The 19366-nt window shown below is 41.5% G+C and overlaps 1 protein-coding gene across 6 annotated transcripts in view; it reads right to left on the bottom strand.

Annotated features, from left to right (window-relative positions):
* Nucleotides 1-19366, bottom strand: part of SPECC1 (sperm antigen with calponin homology and coiled-coil domains 1) — a 417974-nt gene that overhangs the window by 121821 nt on the left and 276787 nt on the right. The window lies entirely within an intron of this gene.

The raw sequence follows: 19366 nt of genomic DNA, 5'->3' as shown, positions 1-19366 counted from the left end.
TTTTTTTTTTTTTTTATAAAATGGAGCATTGGTCGGGATTTTCCATTTTTGTGCACAAAGTCTGGTGCGCAACCTGACAAAACAGGTTGGGTTTACAATGATTGTTACACCTTGCGCTCCAGCCACTTCCCCTGGCCATGAGCGCACTGTCCCCCTCTCCCCTGCTGCTAGCGGGGCTGGGATTCACATCGCAGGATGCGCCCACAGGCGAATCCCAGCCAGTCACTTACCACGCTCCTCTCCTGCTTCTTCCTCTTCCTCTCAGCTCCGGCGCGCACATCCCCATCTCCTAGGTCATGCGCGTGCCGGAGCTCTGAAATTTAAAGGGCCAGTATGCCCATAATTATGTGAAACATCTGACACTATTCCATAAGTCCCTGCACCTCCCACTCTTCCCTGCCGGCTCTTCAGTGCCATTTGCCTGAGGTTAAGCGTTCCATACTGTCTGCTTGCCTTGCTCGTGTTCTGACCTTTCCGCTACGTTATTTGACTATGCACCTTTGCCGCCTGCCTTGACCTTCTGCTAAGTCCGACTACTCCTCTGCCTCATCCTACTGTACTCCGCCTCACCAAGCTACCTGTGTGGTTGAGTCGTATCAGGGATAGCGACCTGGGTATCGCCTGCCCCAGCAAATCCATCCTGCCTTGCAGCGGCTCTGGTGAAGACCAGCAGCATCTCAGACTCCGCTCCCCGATACGGACCGTGTCATCAGCCACACAGGTCAGTGGATCCACATCCAGCATTGTTACAATGGTAAATCAGGGCCATTGTGTTGAGTTTTTCTGCATATCCTGTATGGTTATAATTACATTGTAGTAGTTGCCTATATATGTGTATTGTGGCACCAGGCCCTTGGTCTATATTGTCCAGACACGTCAAAAGTTAAAATTGCATTCATATAGACTAATAGTGTGAATGAGTCAAGACCCATGTCACTGGGTTATAACTCACGATCGCAGCAGGTCTTAGGACTGCGACCTAATCTGGATGACACATCAAAAGTTTTTCCAAATGACAGTTGTGCTTTAGGGCAATATTTCCCAACCATTGGGCTCCAGCTGTTGCAAAACTACAACTCTGAGCATGCCAGGACAGCCAAAGGCTGTCCGGGCATGTTTGGAGTTGTAGTTTTGCAACAGCTGGAGGCACAATGGTTGGGAAACACTTCTTTAGTAGTATGTGTCAAAAAGTGTGGGCCCTTTTATGCCTAAATATTCAGTTCGCCTGGCCAAACCATAATGGTACCTGGGGATTTGTACAATTTACAGGAAGACATTACTAATTCTTACATACAAAGAATAATTATCAGTGACAGACAAACCAAGATCAGTGAGAAGCCATTATATTATTATCTTCTCTCAATGATATTTCATAGTGATGTATAAAAATACACTCTGTTCCCAATAGAACAAGAACACACATACATAGAGTGAATACTGCTACAATAAGCATACCAAATTTGGAATATGGAGGTTTTTTCACAGAAATAAAGTATAAAGACAGCAACAATCAAACCCCAATAACAAACATTAAAGATATTTAACACTGAATTGGCTCATGTCCCCGGTTATGTGAATGGTCTTGCTAGGCGGATGCCAACTCTTTCATTAGGAGTAATCCTGGCAGATAGCTGGTTGCTCATAATGAAAGCTTTTAAGACTCCAGTGTTATAAATAGGACAACCGTTTCCTTAGAAGACCTTACTCTAAAGAGAGTTGACTGTGGTGTCCTTATTCTGGGTGCCAACAGTGACTGGACAACTTGAAAAGAGAACCATAGAAGCTTCAACACTCTCTGCACACATCATAAAAAGTCGGAGTATTCTCCTAATGGCTTGAAAACACTGGCAGGCACTCTACGTGTTTTGGATGACTCCAGCCTAAATTCCAGGAAAGTACAGTAGATTTAAAAAACATAGGAAATATAACCGGGAATATAGATGTATATAATGAAGATGGTATCCATACTATAAATATGAGTAGCTCCCCCTCACGTGGAGCAACGTTGTTCTTGACCTCTGTCCTGCCAATGCCTGTGCCGTTGAAACCACTGCCTTGCTCCTTCAGGGTTTTGTCCAAGGAGACATAGCCGCACCATGCTAGAATATTTCTTAGGGAAACACCATCTTAGGCACAGAAAACTATAGCTCTAAAGGTGAATGGACCCCCGCCCTCTACTCTATCCGCATGGAAACCACTGGTAAAAACAGGGATACCATTTAAACAGATGGATTTTAAAGGAGAACTGAAATTACCTTTATATAGATATAGCTGCACATGATAAAGTTATATAACTTTGCAATGTGAAGTGTAATTGTTGCTGAGCAGATACCCTGTTTCTCTCCAGGCAGGAAGTCCAAGAGATCTTATCACACTTATGACTAGCGTCTACCATAGATACTTCACACTCCCTTCTCCTCAGCTTAGAGAGCTGACAGCTTCGGTGTGCCACGATTGAGTGTCCCTGATTGGCCGTAGGGCAGCACACCCTCCTCCCTGCTCACTCTCACAGCAGCCCCTCCCTGCAACTCACACAGGAAAAAAGCCCAGCATGTTAAGGTTTTTGCTGACACAGGGGGATTTTCAAAGGCTATTTATGGGGGCTAGTGGGGTATGATTTTGAAACAAATCAGCTGGGATGCCTTGTGGAGTGATGGTGAGTATATGTCACGCCCCACGGGTCCGGACCCACTGTGCCACAAGTGGCTGCTGGCCAAACTGGCAGCTGGCAGAGTGGGGCAGGCAGATGCAATAGAAGGCGTCAGACGCAGCAGAGCTGAATTAGGTGACCCCATGCTATCTCCCGCATAGCGCCCTTCTCTTTGCATGAAAAGAGCAGCGTCGACCACAGAACCAAGCTGTGGTCGACACACCCCTCCATGCAGCTCTATTGGAGAGCCGGAGATACCTGAGTGCAGCGCACCGGCTCTCCCATAGAGATGCATTGGGTAAGAGTGGTGGCCACAACTTCGTGCGGTGGTCGAACATGCCCCATTCAGGAGAAGAGAAAAAAAATAAAAAAAATTTTAAAAAATAATGGATTCTCTATTTACGGTCAACCATCAACCAATCTTAGGAACCAAAACTATTGTGAACACTAGATTCCATACGATTCCATATTTTGTAATAACACCAGGCATATTTAAGATTGGGTGTATACGATACATGACATAATAAGAAATTATATCATCAAGTAGAAAATGTTGGCGCTGCTATCACTGCACGGATATCCTCATACTTCACAAGAACCTTTAAGTGAATTAAAGCCTGGAGTCAAGCAGCTAATGTAATTTACATTTATATAGAATATACATTACTGGGAATTGTCAGAACCGGAGATATGGACGATAATGTGGTTTATCATGTGTTTGTGGGAAATTTTCTAGCCTTCCTGTCAGAAATCCCATGATGAATACTACGGACATCTTCTGTATAGCCCGTGGTTACTTATGGTCAACAGATACCATTTACATAAAAGAAATATAATGTTGGCTGAACCTGCTGAACAATCTTTTGTGTATGGCGCCCCTCAACAATCCCGACATTTACATTTTGGGTTAAAAAGGGATCGACATCTTGGATATCTTCATGCTCCAACCTATGCTTTCTTGGGTAAAAGCTTATTCCATTTCTTCTATTCCATTTCTTCTTTACGGTGAAAGGCAAAAGGAGTAACTTGTATTTTATGGGCCTTAAAGGGGTATTCCAGGCCATCAACTGACTCTGGAAAGTTAAACAGATTTGTAAATTACTTTGATTAAAAAATCTTAATCCTTCCAATAGTTATTAGCTTCTGAAGTTGAGTTGTTGTTTTCTGTCTAACTGCTCTCTGATGACTCACGTCCCGGGAGCTGTGCAGTTTCTATGGGGATATTTTCCCATCATGCACAGCTCCCGGGACGTGACATCATCAATGAGCAGTTAGACAGAAAACTTCAGAAGCTAATAACTATTGGAAGGATTAAGATTTTTTAATAGAAGTAATTTACAAATCTGTTTAACTTTCCGGAGCCAGTTGATATATATAAAAAAAGTTTTTGCCTGGAATACCCCTTTAATGCAAAACCTGTAACAGGGCCTTGAGGCAAAAGTTTCTTGGGGCCCCTCAGTGCACCAATGTGACTGCTACCTCTGCACCCCCTATAGTTACGCACCTGGTGAAGGCTAACTAAGGTCAACAGAACCCACCACTGATAATGAGTTGGGCCAACAGTGAAAGATGTATGGGGGCCTCCTAACTCCCAGTACCTGAGACGCTGACAGATCAAAACCTTTGACATGTGACGTGTCAAAAGTTATTTTTAAATGACAGGGACAATTTAAAAAAATATCTACCGTATTTTTCGCCCTATAGGACGCACCGGCATATAAAACGCACCCAATTTTAAAGGTGCAAAATCTAGAAAAAAAAGATTCTGCACCCAACAGTGATCTTCAACCTGCGGACCTCCAGGTGTTGCAAAACTGCAACTCCCAGCATGCCCGGACAGCCAACATCTGGAGGTCCGCAGGTTGAAGACCACTGGATGGGAGGTAATACACATGTGTCCTTGCCGCTCCGGACTCGTCACCGCTGCCCTGGATGTCGCTCCATCGCTGTCGCCGCGTCCCCGACGCTCTGGACGTCTTCTTCCCCGGAATCCACGCTCTCCGTCACCGTCATCACGTTGCTACGCACGCCACTCCTATTGGATGAGGGGACAGCGTGCGCGATGACATCGAAGGAGAGTGCCGCCATGCAGGGGATCCCGGCACGGAGCAGACACCGAGGAGGCAGGTAAGGTCCCTCCCGGTGTCCTGTAATCTGTTCGGGACGCCTTGATTTCACCGCGGCGGTCCCGAACAGCCCAACTGAGCAGCCGGGTTAGTGTCACTTTCGCTTCAGACGCGGCGGTCAGCTTTGATCACCGCATCTGAAGGGTTAATACAGGGCATCACCGCAATCGGTGATGCCCTGTATTAACCATGGGTCCCGGCCGTTGATGGCCGCAGGGACCAACCTGATAGGTGTGTATTCGCCGTATAAGACGCACCAACTTCCCCCCCCCCCCCCCCCCCCCCAGTTTTGGGGAAGAAAAAGTGTGTCTTATACGGCGAAAAATACGGTAAATAGGCAAACAAAGGGGTCTACTTCACTTGTTGACTAAAGCCTCATCTGACCTACCTGACCTACTATACTGCATATGTGGCAAGCAACAATTACTAATATTTGTTAATGATAAAATAAGCAATACAGACAACAATTCTAATGTAATGACATGTCCCTTGCAATTACCGCAGCTAGGAGTAAGCCAAGACTATGGGGGGGAGGAAGATTCATCATTCTATGTAAGCTATATTTTTGCTCTAAATTTGTCGGTGTTACTTTTTTGTGAATTTTTAAGTAGATTATTTTCTCATGATTATGTAGGAATGTCAAAATTACCGTATTTTTCGTCATATAAGACGCTCTGGCATATAAGACGCACCAAATTTTATAGGATAAAAATCTAGAAAATAAAGATTCTGAACCAAATACAATGTAAAGTATAGGACAGTCATCTTCAACCTGCGGACCTCCAGATGTTGCAAAACTACAACTCCCAGCATGCTCGAACAACCGCAGGTTGAAGACCACTGGTATAGAAGGTAATACTGACGTGTTCCCGCCGCTCCGGACCAGTCACCACTGCCCTGGATGTCGCCCTCTATCGCTGTTGCCGCGTCCCCGTCACTCCGGAACGTCTTTGCTGCCCGGTATCCTCGCTCTCCGTCGCCGCCATGACGTTGCTATGCACGCTGCTCCTATTGGATGACGGGATGGCGTGCGCGACGACGTGATGACGACGAAGGAGAGAACCGGCCATGCAGGGGATCCCGGCACGGAGAAGACACCGAGGAGGCAGGTAAGGTCCCTCCCGGTGTCCTGTAAGCTGTTCGGGACACCGCAATTTCACCGTGTTATTTTCGCTTCAGACGCAGCGGTCAGCTTTGATCGCCGCGTCTGAAGGGTTAATACAGGGCATCACCATGATCGGTGATGTCCTGTAGTAGTCGCGGGTCCCGGACGTTGATGGCCGCAGGGACCGCCGCAATAGGGGTGTATTCACCCTATAAGAAGCACCAACTTTCCCCCAGTTTTGGGGAAGAAAAAGTGCGTCTTATACGGCGAAAAATACGGTAAGTTTTTTACTGCAGTGGTCATAAATTTATCATGTGCAACTTTTGGTGAAAAGTTGCAAAAAGTTGCAAATCTATATCAGCCCTGACCTGGCTTGCAAAACTGACTGTCGACAGCATTAGTAAAAAAAAAAAAAAATTGCCTATTTTGACACAATGGGTTAAAAAGTTGCAGAACAATTCACAGAGAAGGATCCATACAAAGTGATACACAGATATGTGATAAAGTGGACTATCCCCATGTCTATTACATGCCATGAGATCATTTAATAAATCTGGTGCATGTGCACACAAAATTAAAGGGTGTAGAAAAATCGGTCACCTACACCAACAATGATAAATAATAATAACTCTATCATTTGCAGCATTTATGATGCCGTTCATATATATCTCACAGTGGTTGTTTTCTGCTTGTTTATGTGTAACAAATGTATCAGAATAATCGCATATGGTAAATTTCTTACAACTACATATATACAGTGGTCCCTCAAGTTACAATATTAATCGGTTCCAGGACGACCATTGTATGTTGAAACCGTTGTATGTTGAGACCAGAACTCTATGGAAACCTGGTAATTGGTTCTGAAGCCCCAAAATGTCATCCAAAAATAGGAAAAATTATGATTAAAGAGAAATAAGTAGATAACTAATATAGATAAAGCAAATCCTTACATATAAGAGTAATAAAGATCTGCTGGGAGCTGTAATCACTGTATTTCAGTGTTTCACGACCAGGGTGCCTCCAGCTGTTGCAAATCTACAACTCCCAGCATGCACGGACAGCCGTTGGCTGTCCGGGCATGCTGGGAGTTGTAGTTTTGCAACAGCTGGAGAAACCCTGGTTGGGAAACACTGGTTTATGTAGAGAACAGGAGCTTCTTTAGGGTCCTATACAGTACACAGAGTGTCCCAAATGGAGCCGCCCTTACTTGGTGTCCAAAGGAGCAGCTAACCCTGGAATGGTTAAGGAGTATTACAGAACTTGTAGTTCCTCCCTGTACTGTAGGGGGCGCTACCAGACAGCCAGTCAGTGCATACACTTCAGTAATAAAGGTGATTTACCAGTAAAATGCCCATTCTGATTGGTCAGTTCCTCCAGTTGTGACAGGTATCACAGATCTTGACTGTCTGTATATTGTATGTTGAGTCTGGTTTCAAGTTACAATGGTCCAGAAAATACCATTGTATGTTGAAACTATTGTATGTTGAGGCCATTGTAAGTTGAGGGATCACTGTACATCTAAACTAGAAAACATAGGTGACAGGATAAGCCTGCATCTTACATTCGCAAGGAATGCATCTTATACCTCAATAATGTACAAAAAATAAATCCGTAATACCGTAATTTATTTTCTGCCATGTAGTGGTTTCATTTTACGGCTACAATATTTATGGCCATAAAACCACATGTGAACTGTCAGGCACTGACACTTAATTTTAAAGAAAAAGCAGGATTATGGGAGGGCTCAATAGTTTGATGAAAAGCAGACGGTTTGGCATCTTAAAATAGGGCTCATCATGTCACATGATCTTAATATAGACGCATGTTAATAACTGCATTACAGCTGCAACCCCCAAATCTCCCACGGTTCCACTAAATATAATGAAGGTCTCTATAGCACCAGATGGTAATTTAGGTCTAGTTTTGTAGAGTACAGTTTGGGAGGGGGTGGGGGGGTCTATGCATTTCAGCTATATAATAAGGCAATATTATGGTCTCCGAGCGGTCTGTTCACTATTAATTCCAATATTTAAAAAAATTATTTTCCCAATACCGGATGCTATAAAAATTTACTGTAATGAAATAAACACAACTGAACGTTCAATCAGGAGCAAAACTATTTCCTCTCCAGCTAAAGCCAATGGTCGCTATCAGATCTTCCACTGGTGATGATATCTTCATCATAGTCCATATGTTTTCACATAAAACAGACTGTGCAAGATCACCAAGTTCCCTCTGCTTTATTAGCTGCTAACATCCACGGTAATAAAAACAACCACAAAGAGAATAATATACATCAGATGCTTTATTTGTGTAGGAAAATATGTCATCTACATAACAACAATTTTCTTGCTGCCAAGAAAACAGAGATTTTGGCAGCTTACAATCATATTTTCAGTATTTAAGCACTTGATAAAAATAGGTTCGTTTCACATAAACATATCCAGGATACATTTAGGAGTGTAAAGGGAAAGAAGATGTCCGCTCCACTGAAGGCATGTGGTTCTGATTGTTGGGGTGCCCGGACACCACCTTTACTTAACACCTCATAAATGTCCCTCGCAAAATATTGGCTTGGCAGGAACTCTGAAATCATTTGACATAAAAACTCTCGGTAAGAAACAGCGCGGGAGCACTCACCTCATACACACTTGCTTGAACCGAGAAGCATCTTTATTGGGCTGGCAGGTAAGCATACAGCAGGGAGGTAGACGGATGGAACATACACGAGTGGGTTCAGCCGGTGGGCGATGGTCCGTATCGCGCTCTCAGCGCTTCATCAGGCCCCCCACCTGACGAAGAGTGCGATATGGACCGTCACCCACCGGCTGAACCCACCCGTGTATGTTCCATCCGTCTACCTCCCTGCTGTATGCTTACCTGCCAGCCCAATAAAAACGCTCCTCTGTTCAAGCAAGTGTGTATTAGGTAAGTGCTCCGACGCTGTTTCATACCCAGAGTTTATGCTGAAGCTGTGATTTGCTCGTGAGTACTACGCACCACACAAACAGAGGCTATATACCGCGAGTACGGCTCATGCTGAACCTGCAAGCGCAGAAGTATTGTAGCGGCTTATACAGCTAGGACTGTGCCGGATCTCCGTTTGCTTTGGAAGATTACATTTTACATAAAAGTTTTCCAAAAAATAAAATACACTATCCGTGGTAAAATGCAAAATATATACAATAAATGGTTTTAAATACGGTAGGTATTAATACTTTATAAATTAGGTCAACACTGCACAGCTATCTCCTAAGTGACTGGTTTAGACCATAGAATGGTTCAAGGGAAAGAGGATGATGGTGCCATAGTACTCACCACCCACTGATACCTAAACATCTTAATCACCCCTCAATATCAAAAGGTAAAGAACCGCAGTAAATACAAAATGTAAATAGAGATTGTGAGGCTCACACTACACCACCACATATTTATAGAATATTCCGAGTTATCTGAGTGGCACAGAACCCAATGTGCGGTGGCTGTGCCTATTAATAATCAAAATAATGTGTATAAAGTAACAGTCCTACTAGGTATTTTCTACACTACATGTATGGGAATGTGAAAATGTAGTAAATTCATCTAAATGTGAAATATATTATATGTATTAAAGGGGTTATCCAGGAAAAAACTTTTTTTTATATATCAACTGGCTCCAGAAAGTTAAACAGATTTGTAAATTACTTCTATTAAAAAATCTTAATCCTTTCAGTACTTATGAGCTTCTGAAGTTAAGGTTGTTCTTTTCTGGCTAAGTGCTCTCTGATGACACCTGTGTCGGGAACCGCCCAGTTTGGAAGCAAATCCCCATAGCAAAATTCTTCTATACTGGGCGGTTCCCGAGACACGTGTCATTAGAGAGCACTTGGACAGAAAAGAACAACCTTAACTTCAGAAGCTCATAAGCACTGAAAGAATTAAGATTTTTTAGTAGAAGTAATTTACAAATCGGTTTAACTTTCTGGAGCCAGTTGATATATATATATAAAAAGTTTTTTCCTGGATAACCCCTCTTAAATATATTTATTTATTATTTATAGGGACAGAACCCTTGCAGCCCCCCACTTCACTAGTCTAAAAAATAAAATAACGAGATAAAATAATATCTACACATATAAACTTGGCAATTAATAGTCAGTCCCATATATATATATATATATATATATATATATATATATATATATACACACATATATATATACACACAAACACACACACACATACATACATACATACATACACTAGTGCTGTTTGGCAGTTGGATATAGTAGTTATGCTGAATTAGGATGGAACATTTCTGTCACAAGTCATTGGGGAGAAGGTACATGTTTAACGGCAATCAATCCTAATTCTTAGTGCCATCCTAATACACCATAACTAATATATCCAACTGCCAAACAGTGCTAGAGTGTGTGTGTGTGTGTATGTGTGTGTATGTATATATATATATATATATATATATATATATATATATATATATATATATATATACACATATACATACATACACACACACATACAGGACTGCCTATTAATTGCCAAGTTTATATGTGCAGATATTTTATCTCTCTATTTTATTTTTTACACTAGTGAAATGTGGGGCTACAGGGGTCCTGCAGCCACCTCACTACAAATCCTTCTCTATTTTTTATTCCCTATGCAATAAATATTATTATTATTATTATTATTTTATTATATTAGTAATATTTTATGCAGTAAATACAACTCATACATATATATTGCCCATACAACTTTAAACTTTATCCATTATGATGTCAATCCATTCCTATATTCAATGCCATAAGATCCTCTTAAAAGGGGTTCTCCGTTTTGGATTATTACTTTTGTTACAAAGAGTCCACTGACCCTAAGCCAATGACTGAGGCCCTGATTTACTATTGTAATCCCAACATGTTTTGTCGAGTTGTGCGCCAGATTCTGGCACATTGTGTCAGAAATTCTGTCTGCGACAAAACGTGTGCCAGAATTTGCGCCAGAATTGAAAAAAAAAAAAACAGAAAGACTAACTTTCCATTTTACTGGGAAAACCCGAAAAAAGAGCGTGGCATTCTGGAAAAATGGGCAAGTCCACCGAAAAGGGGCATGTCCCCGACATTTTAACATAAAAACAACCTATGTACTAAAGGTTTCCTCAGAAAATGTAGAGGATTTGAGTTGAGGAAAACCTGACAGATAAGAGAATGTGTAAAAAAAAAAAGCAAAATGTAGGGAAAAGTGCAAAATGTAGGGAAACCTTAGTAATTACTGTGGAAAGAAATATTGTAGGGAATTAAAACCCACAAAGAAAACTACATTCAACTCTTAGTAAATCAGGGCCAATGTGTTCCTCTACTGGAACACCCAGACATCAGCTGTAATTTGGGAGAAAATCTGGCAGTATTTATTCAATATTCCTGCAGCGCCATCACAGGGGAAACTAGGCATTACACAGTGCCCATTAATCCGTCAGTTGTCTGTGTAATGCAGGACAGTACAGGTCTTCTGGAGCAAGAGACATTCTTTATAGATGCTCTTCACTCTGACCAAGATGCATGCAATGACAAGAAAAACAGACAGAAGAAGGCGCTGCCTTGTGCCGTTACCGAGGGTGAGGGGGTTAATACAGGGTGCCGATTTCAAACGTACCTTGTGATGTTGGGCTCAGAGCTCAACATCTATGACAGCATGAAACAAGTGATGACGGGCTGCCTTCGGACCTGGGTCCACCTGGGGAGGGTGGCTGAAGCTTGCTTGAGGCTCCACTAGCGGTTGCCAAAAGGAGGAGAGAAAAATCCAGGAGATTTCCGGGTGCACACCGCGATGTCAAAGACCAAAGGATGCCGTGGATTCAGGTATATTTCTTTATTAGAAAATGCGTTTCGAAAGCAGCCTGCTCTCTTTATCAAGTCCTTTACAGAAATGCCATCCAGTGGATGCTTTATACATAAAAGATTTGAAAAAAGCGGGGATTTTGCAGGATGGGTGACGTAACACACTTGGGGCATCACATCCTGTTCACACAGGTAGGTATATGTGGCAAATCAGAGCATAATAAAGGTGTATATAAAATGACATCAATTAAAAATATAGTTAAAAAGACAGTTCACCATAAGGCATAAGGTGCTCTGAGCTTTATAAAGTGCTTTGAACTTCATAAATTAGGTTAAAAAGCATATAGTTTAAATTTTTTGATTATTTTATATAAGAATGGGTTTAAGTAGAAGTTCCAGGAGGCTAAATTTTAACAAAGGGCCTGTGGTGCTATTAGTAGGGTAATGTCTTTTGATGTTGAGAGTTACCAGAGGGTCGCGAGGTAAACGTGGAGGAAAGGAAAAAAGAAAGGAAAGAAGTATTGTTCTAACTCCATCCCCTCCCCCTCCCCTTTATCCCATTTCACCATCAAAATCTTCAACCTATCCTCCCATCATCTTACCCCTTACGAGATCAGTCTCCTACAAAAAGGACTATCCTTTAGTCCTAAGAATGACCCTGACGATTTAGAATTATTTTTGGATCTACACCAGTATATCCGGAAATTAACATTAACACTAAAAGAAGATGAAGAAACCACAATCCGAGGGAAACACCCGAGGTGAAATGTCCATCCATTTTACCTTGACCACAATCTGGTTTCCCATATAAAGGTGTTTCAAGATTTAGTATCCCGTGACATAGAATTCATGGAAAAAAATCGGTACCAAGGGAATAAGGAAGGTCATCTAACGAAAAGAGAAAATAAGGCTTTATCAGCACTAAAAAACAATCAAGATTTAGTAATCCGCCCAGCCGACAAGGGTGGAGGAGTGGTGTTACAGGATTATACAGAATATAATGCAGAAGCAGAAAGAATATTGAGTGATCAGATCACTCTAGAGGATCCATTCAAGTCCCTGGAGAAATAATTACAGGATCTACTTACCAAAGCAGTACAGAACAATATACTGACAAACAAATTACTATCATTTACCAAACTTACACAAGAACCCAACATTACCACCAGGTCGTCCAATAATTGCAGGTACAAATAGTCTATCATCCAACATATCTCAATATTTAGATCTAATACTACAGGAATATGTACAGAACCTTGACAGTTATCTGAAAAACTCAGAACAGTTAATCACTATACTAAGGCCTATAACCTGGCAGTCCGAATATGTCTTCCTCACGTTAGACATAGGAGCTTTATACAGTATAATCCAACACTCCATCAGTCTGGAATGCATCGATAAAATATTACAACAAGATACGGAGATCCCTGAGATACAAAAAACATTTCTTCTCGCGGGCCTAAGGCTAATCCTAGAAAATAATTTCTTTACATATGATGGACGCACATACCATCAGACCCATGGGACTGCTATGGAGACGCGGGTAGCCCCATCCTATGTTAATTTAGTCATGGGCAAAATTGAGGACAAATTCATAAGGTCGCAGCTATTATTTTCTAACCATGTAAAGATATATAAACATTATATTAATGACCTTTTAATTTTATGGGAAGGCCCCACTAGCCTAATTGAGGAGTTTGTCCGTAATATAAATCATTAGGTCGACTGGGGCCTAACCCTTACAGCCAATTGGGCTACAGATAAGATAGAATTTTTAGATGTCGAGATCACACACCAAGCGGAGGAGATAGTCGCATCCAGTTATTTGGCCTTCCATAGTGGACACCTCAAACAATGGCGGACAAATGTGCCTTTTGGACAGTACAAATGGGTTAGAAAAAACAGCACCCGTGATGACATCTATTTCAAACAAACAAAAGTTTTTCAAAAAAGGTTCCTTAATAAGGGGTATCCAAAATCCCTTTTGAATGATGCCTTTAACAAAACTAAGATTTTAACTCAAAATGATTGTCTTACCTCTACCTTAAATCATTTACTTAAAATAAAGAAAGCTTCTGAAGAACAGAATACTACTCCTAAATTCATCACCACCTATACAATGGCCCATGCTGAACTGAAATTTTTTTTGAATAAATATTGGCATATTTTAAGAGAGAATCCTGTATTAGGACCAGGCCTAAAAGATAACCCAGGCCTAATCTTTAGGCGAGCACCCACCCTAAAGAACATCCTAGCCCCCAGTCAACTGCGGAGACACAAAAACAAGAATAAACGGGGAATTAGAGACCACCATCAAACCCTGCCAAAAGGAGTGTACAAATGTGGTAAAGCACGGTGTCTATTTTTTTCATGCATTGTGAGCAACAAAACTGAGTTTACAAGCCACCAAACTGGAGAAGTGTTCCCAATAACATCCCGCATGACATGCCAACCCAAGTTTGTAATTTACCTAATTGAATGTGCATGCAAGAAGCAATATGTGGGTCGAGCCACACAAGAAGTACATGTGAGACTCAACCAACACAGGGCCAATATCCGGAAAGAGTACCAATTATACAGTTTTTCCAGACATTGCCAGTCGGAACACCCGCAAGTGTCCCACCCAATCCGAATATGCCCAATCGAGCATATTTCGGAAGATGTACCAAATAGAATTCAGACTCTCAATAGTAAAGAAATATACTGGATCTACAAATTACGTATGCTACAACCAAGAGGCCTAAATGAAGCCACTGTCATACGACAATAGGACTGTCCATTGATATCCTCCTGTCACCTTCATTTTCAATAAAGTCTGCTTTTTCAGTTTTTATCCTGTGCTGCCATCTAGTGGCTTTTTAACTTTAACCCCCTCTCTTTTTTTTTTTTTTTTTTATTCTCTAAACAAGCAGGATAAAGGTAAAAAAAGGAGCCTTTATTATAAAATAAAAACAATTTAAATTGGTACTCGCCATCAGGGTTCTTGAACACAAAACCCTGCAGCCACTTTCTACTTCAAAAAGGATGTTCTTACCAGCAGCACCACAGAGCTCTCTTTTAAAATTGGCTCCTCGCAACTCATTTATATCTACATTTCCCCAAAATAAATAAAGAATAAAAAACAAAAGCCTTCCAACTCCCCTATCAGGGTTTTTTAACTCCTGACCCTCTGGTAACTCTTAACATCAAAAGACATTGCCCTACTGGTAGCGCCACAGGCCCTTTGTTGAAATTTGGCCCCCTGGATCTTATGCCCATTCTTATATAAAATAAACAAAAAATAAAAAAGTATATGCTTTTTAACCAAATTTATGAAGTTCAATGTACTTCATAAAGCTCAATGCACCTCATGCCTTATGGTGAACTGTCTTTTTAATTATATTTTTAATTGACGTCATTTTATACACACCTTTACTATGCTCTGATTTGCCACATATGCCTACCTGTGTGAACAGGATGTGATGTCCCAAGTGTGTAAAGTCACCCATCCTGTAAAATTCCTGGGCTTTTTCAAATCTTTTATGTATAAAGCATCCACTGGATGGCATTTCTGTAAAGGACTTGATAAAGAGAGCGGACCGCTCTTGAAATCCATTGTCTAATAAAGAAATATACCCGAATCCACGGCATCCTTTGGTCTTCGACATCGCGGTGTGCGCCCGGAAATCTCCTGGATTTTTCTCTCCTCCGTTCGGCAACCGCCAGCGGAGCCTCAAGCAAGCTTCACTCTGACCAAGAGATAAAGGGTGCTGGACAGAGGATGTCCCTTTATTATTGGACACTGCCCTAATATAAAAATAGGTTTTCTCAATTTTTACAACTTATTGTAAGGACAAAGTATGATAAATGCAATTGCTTAAAGTTGTATTATGGCATTATATACTAAAGGAAGGACACCTTTAGATAAGTAATTCTGCTTTGGTCCTTGCTATAATGCTGATGGCTGGGGAGGACTGCCCATTTGGGCAATCAGACATTGTTCAAGAGCCCAGAGCATAAGAGATCTGACTGCCCTCATACAGAAACTACATTACATATCTTTTCCATGGGATTGAAAAGTTTTTCTTAGATGGAGCTGTAATTCTCCTGCTTCTTTAAATATAAAGTAAAAGTGTAAGTGTAATGTTGAATTTAAACTTCAATGCTATTACTGTAAAAGCTCTGCAATATACATTACTACCCTTTCTTGTGCCCTTCAGTGTCTTATTACCTTCTGAATGGTGACCCCCTCACAATCAGTCATCACTTACTGTCTACAGCGGGGCCGGCGGCTCTCTGTATGGATACTTCTTCCTAGCATGTTCCAATTGAATACCTGATGCTCAAGGTTGCTGAGCATAAAGTATTTATGGCACACGTTACCACCCGTGTTAAACTAGACAAAAGAAGATTACGGGAGGCACTCATCATACTTCAACAAAGGCAATATTTATTCTTCATACGTGCATAAGAACAGCATGGTCAGGTGCAGACGCCGGAGACTGGGCTTCCCAACAACAGCCGTTTCACTCCACCATGGAGTTATATCAGGTCAACCTGATGAAACTCCATGGTGGAGTGAAACCGCTGTTGTTGTAAAGCCCGGTCTCCGGCGTCTGCACCTGACCATGCTGTTCTTATGCACGTATGAAGAATAAATATTGCCTTTGTTGAAGTATGATGAGTGCCTCCCGTAATCTTCTTTTGTACAGTTTTGGATTTCTCTGTTTTCCTGGGATATGAGCACCACCAAGCTACTTCATTCATCCGTTTGCCATACCCCTCTTGCATGTTTCTAAAGTCTCCTGCATTGCAGGTAGTGCCAATATCTCTCCATACAGAAAGCTGCCTGCCCCACTGCAGACAGTGAATGAAGACTGATTACTCATGATAACGCACATACCATCAGTCTGTCTGAAACAAAATTGTGTCCTATTTTACCAAGAGTTCACTGCACAAAAATGTATGCAGCTCTAGGAAGTTCTATAGGAGCCATATAAATTTGCAGCTGCTGCAGCTGTTACACTTTAGCCTTTTGTATGATGTGGGATTCCTATCCCACAGTGCAGTTGAAAACCAGGTGATTTTCAGCGCATTGTGTTTAGTTTTTTTTTTTTTATGATACAACAAATTTACAGCCTGTGCTGATAATACCATTTACTTTCTTTATCACCATAAGAGATTTTGCTGTACTCTTTCTAAGGACTTTTGCGCTAAGAGTACAACTAGACTAGAAGTTGACAATAGCCACTTTAAGAGGTTATCCATGGTTTTCATTTTTTAAATTTTTTAGAAGAGCCCCAAACGCAATAAAACAACAAATCTACCATACAAACTATGTTCAGCATCCCAGTCTTTGCTTGCAAGTGTCCCAGATATGACTGCTTCAGCTAATCTGTGTCCTTTAGCAGTCTTGTGTTATACCCCTGGAATCACTGTTCAGTAATGGGAGCCATGAGGCCAGGAGAACAACACATCCCGGACAACCAGGAATCCACTGCACCACCAACTTCCAAAGTAATGTAATGAGGTTGCAATGTTTGTAACTTGAATAAAGTTATATTTTGGAGGAAACATCACTGTTATGTTAAATACCCAGTTGTGATTTTAAGAAGAAGAGCAATAAACGGTTAAGTTTTACACCAGTCTGGTGCCACCGTGCCATGGTCTGTGGCTCTATAGGAGCACGACACATGATCGCTGAGGCCACTAATCGACTACAGAGGTCATATGGCAGCAACTGCTTTATTGTGTGTATTGGGGATAATCCCCTTTAGTAGCCATCATTTCAGACACAAAAAAATGCTTGTCTGACAATGAAATTTATTTTTAATTGTCAAATTAACATATATTTGTTAAGAAAGTTATTTTTACTACCTTTCTTTAGTGTGTGTACACTCTAGCTGGAAATTCAGCCAACTCCTGCTTAACCTTTTTGACAATAAATTGATATATCTTGTCTGCATTGGTTAGTGTTCACACAGCTATTGAATTGCTTGTGTGTGAACAGTTATGTTCCCTAGCCAGGGAATAGTTAATGTCTCTGGCTTGCAATCCAATTGCTCCTAGGGTGTGTCTATTTAAAGTCAGCCCAGTTTAGCCTCTGGGCTGGTGATACTTCATTATATCCGGACTTGCTGCTTTGGAGCTCTTGGTGAAACACTCTTTATTTGAGCTTTTAATCTACTATCTCTGTCTTAGCATGCACTTGGTATTTTCTGGTTTTAGCCATGGTTAGGTGGCATGCTTATAGTGGATTTCAATCTGTTTTTGTATAGTCAGTTTAAGGATTTGTATATCCTTTCTGTTATGTATCTGTTCATGCTGTGTTTTCTCTCATATCCATTTATATGAAGTGCTGTGTTTTATATTTCTGTTCTCCTACTGGGTCAACTTCCTGACCACACTGTGGAGTGTGCCGCTGGCCAGTAGTCTATTTGGATTTATTATTAATGGCTACTCCTTTAGTGGAGTGGAGTATCCAGTTTGTGTGTTCAGTGTGAACAGATACATAACGGAAAGGATATACAAATCCTAAAACAAACTATACAAAAACAGATTAAAATCCACTGCACTGGATTTATTGAGCGGCGTGCCTCGCATTTAAGTCTGCAGGTGGCAGCAGCCTCAGGCATTTATGCCAGCCCCATGGAATTTAACTACAATTTACATCTGTGTACAAGAGTAAATTGTAATAAATGAAGTGCACAGAGGCTGTACCCCCTTTTTGCAATACTACTCCCCCTCTCCACCCACTGAGTGCAGTGCGGACCGAAAAAAAAAGTTGCAAAAAGCCTTCCCTAGTCTGTGGCAGGTGTAGCTCTTGATTAAGTGCTACTATCACTTTAAAAAAAACTTTTAAACTTGTCACACAAATACGTCAAAAGTTTTGGTCTCAGGGTCTGGGTGTTTAGACCCCACCAATTGCTAGAGCGCACTTTTGACATATCTGTGTGACATCACTGACATGTCGGACTTTTTTTTTTTTTTAAAGCGGCAGTAAAGCTTACAGCCATTGGTTCGGCAACACCTCAGCACAGGCTAAAGGGGTACTCCGCCCCTAAGCATCTTATTACCTGTCCGGATCCCAGACCCCTCCGCGATTTCCAGGCCAGCACCCAAGCATTCTGAACATTTATGTTCAGAGCTCTTTCAGGCAGCCATGTTCGTGATGTCCAACCCCCTCCATTCATGTCTATGCATGGATAAACTACATGTGCACTGTAGAGCAAAAACGCACCGCCATCACGACCCCTCCCATAGACATGAATGGTGGGGCCGTGTCATGACATCATAAATGTTCAGAACGCTGGGGCGGAGAGCACCTTTAAGATCTGTTCAATTTGTGGTAGGGCTCAAATTTATGATGGAGCCAGAACAACTGGATGCTGGCTACATCTGACAGATTCTATTGATTTTAATGATATCTATGAGGGCTCAGTCCTCCACACCTGTCCTCAGGTTGTGTGTGGTATTGCAGCTTCGTTCCATTCATGTGAATGGAGCCTAGTTGTAATACCACACACACACACACACACACCCTGAGGACAGGTGTGGTGCTGTTTTTTGAAGAAACTAGTTCTGCTTTTCTATTATGGATAATGCCTTTGAGCCAATAACCGTGTACAGACTGTACTACTTTTGCTGTTAAAGTTGAAGGAAGCACAAAAACATT

The sequence above is a fragment of the Hyla sarda genome, chromosome 2 (genome assembly GCF_029499605.1).
Source record: "Hyla sarda isolate aHylSar1 chromosome 2, aHylSar1.hap1, whole genome shotgun sequence".
In the NCBI taxonomy this organism is placed as follows: Eukaryota; Metazoa; Chordata; class Amphibia; order Anura; family Hylidae; genus Hyla; species Hyla sarda.
This window is presented reverse-complemented; position numbering and strand designations above follow the sequence as displayed.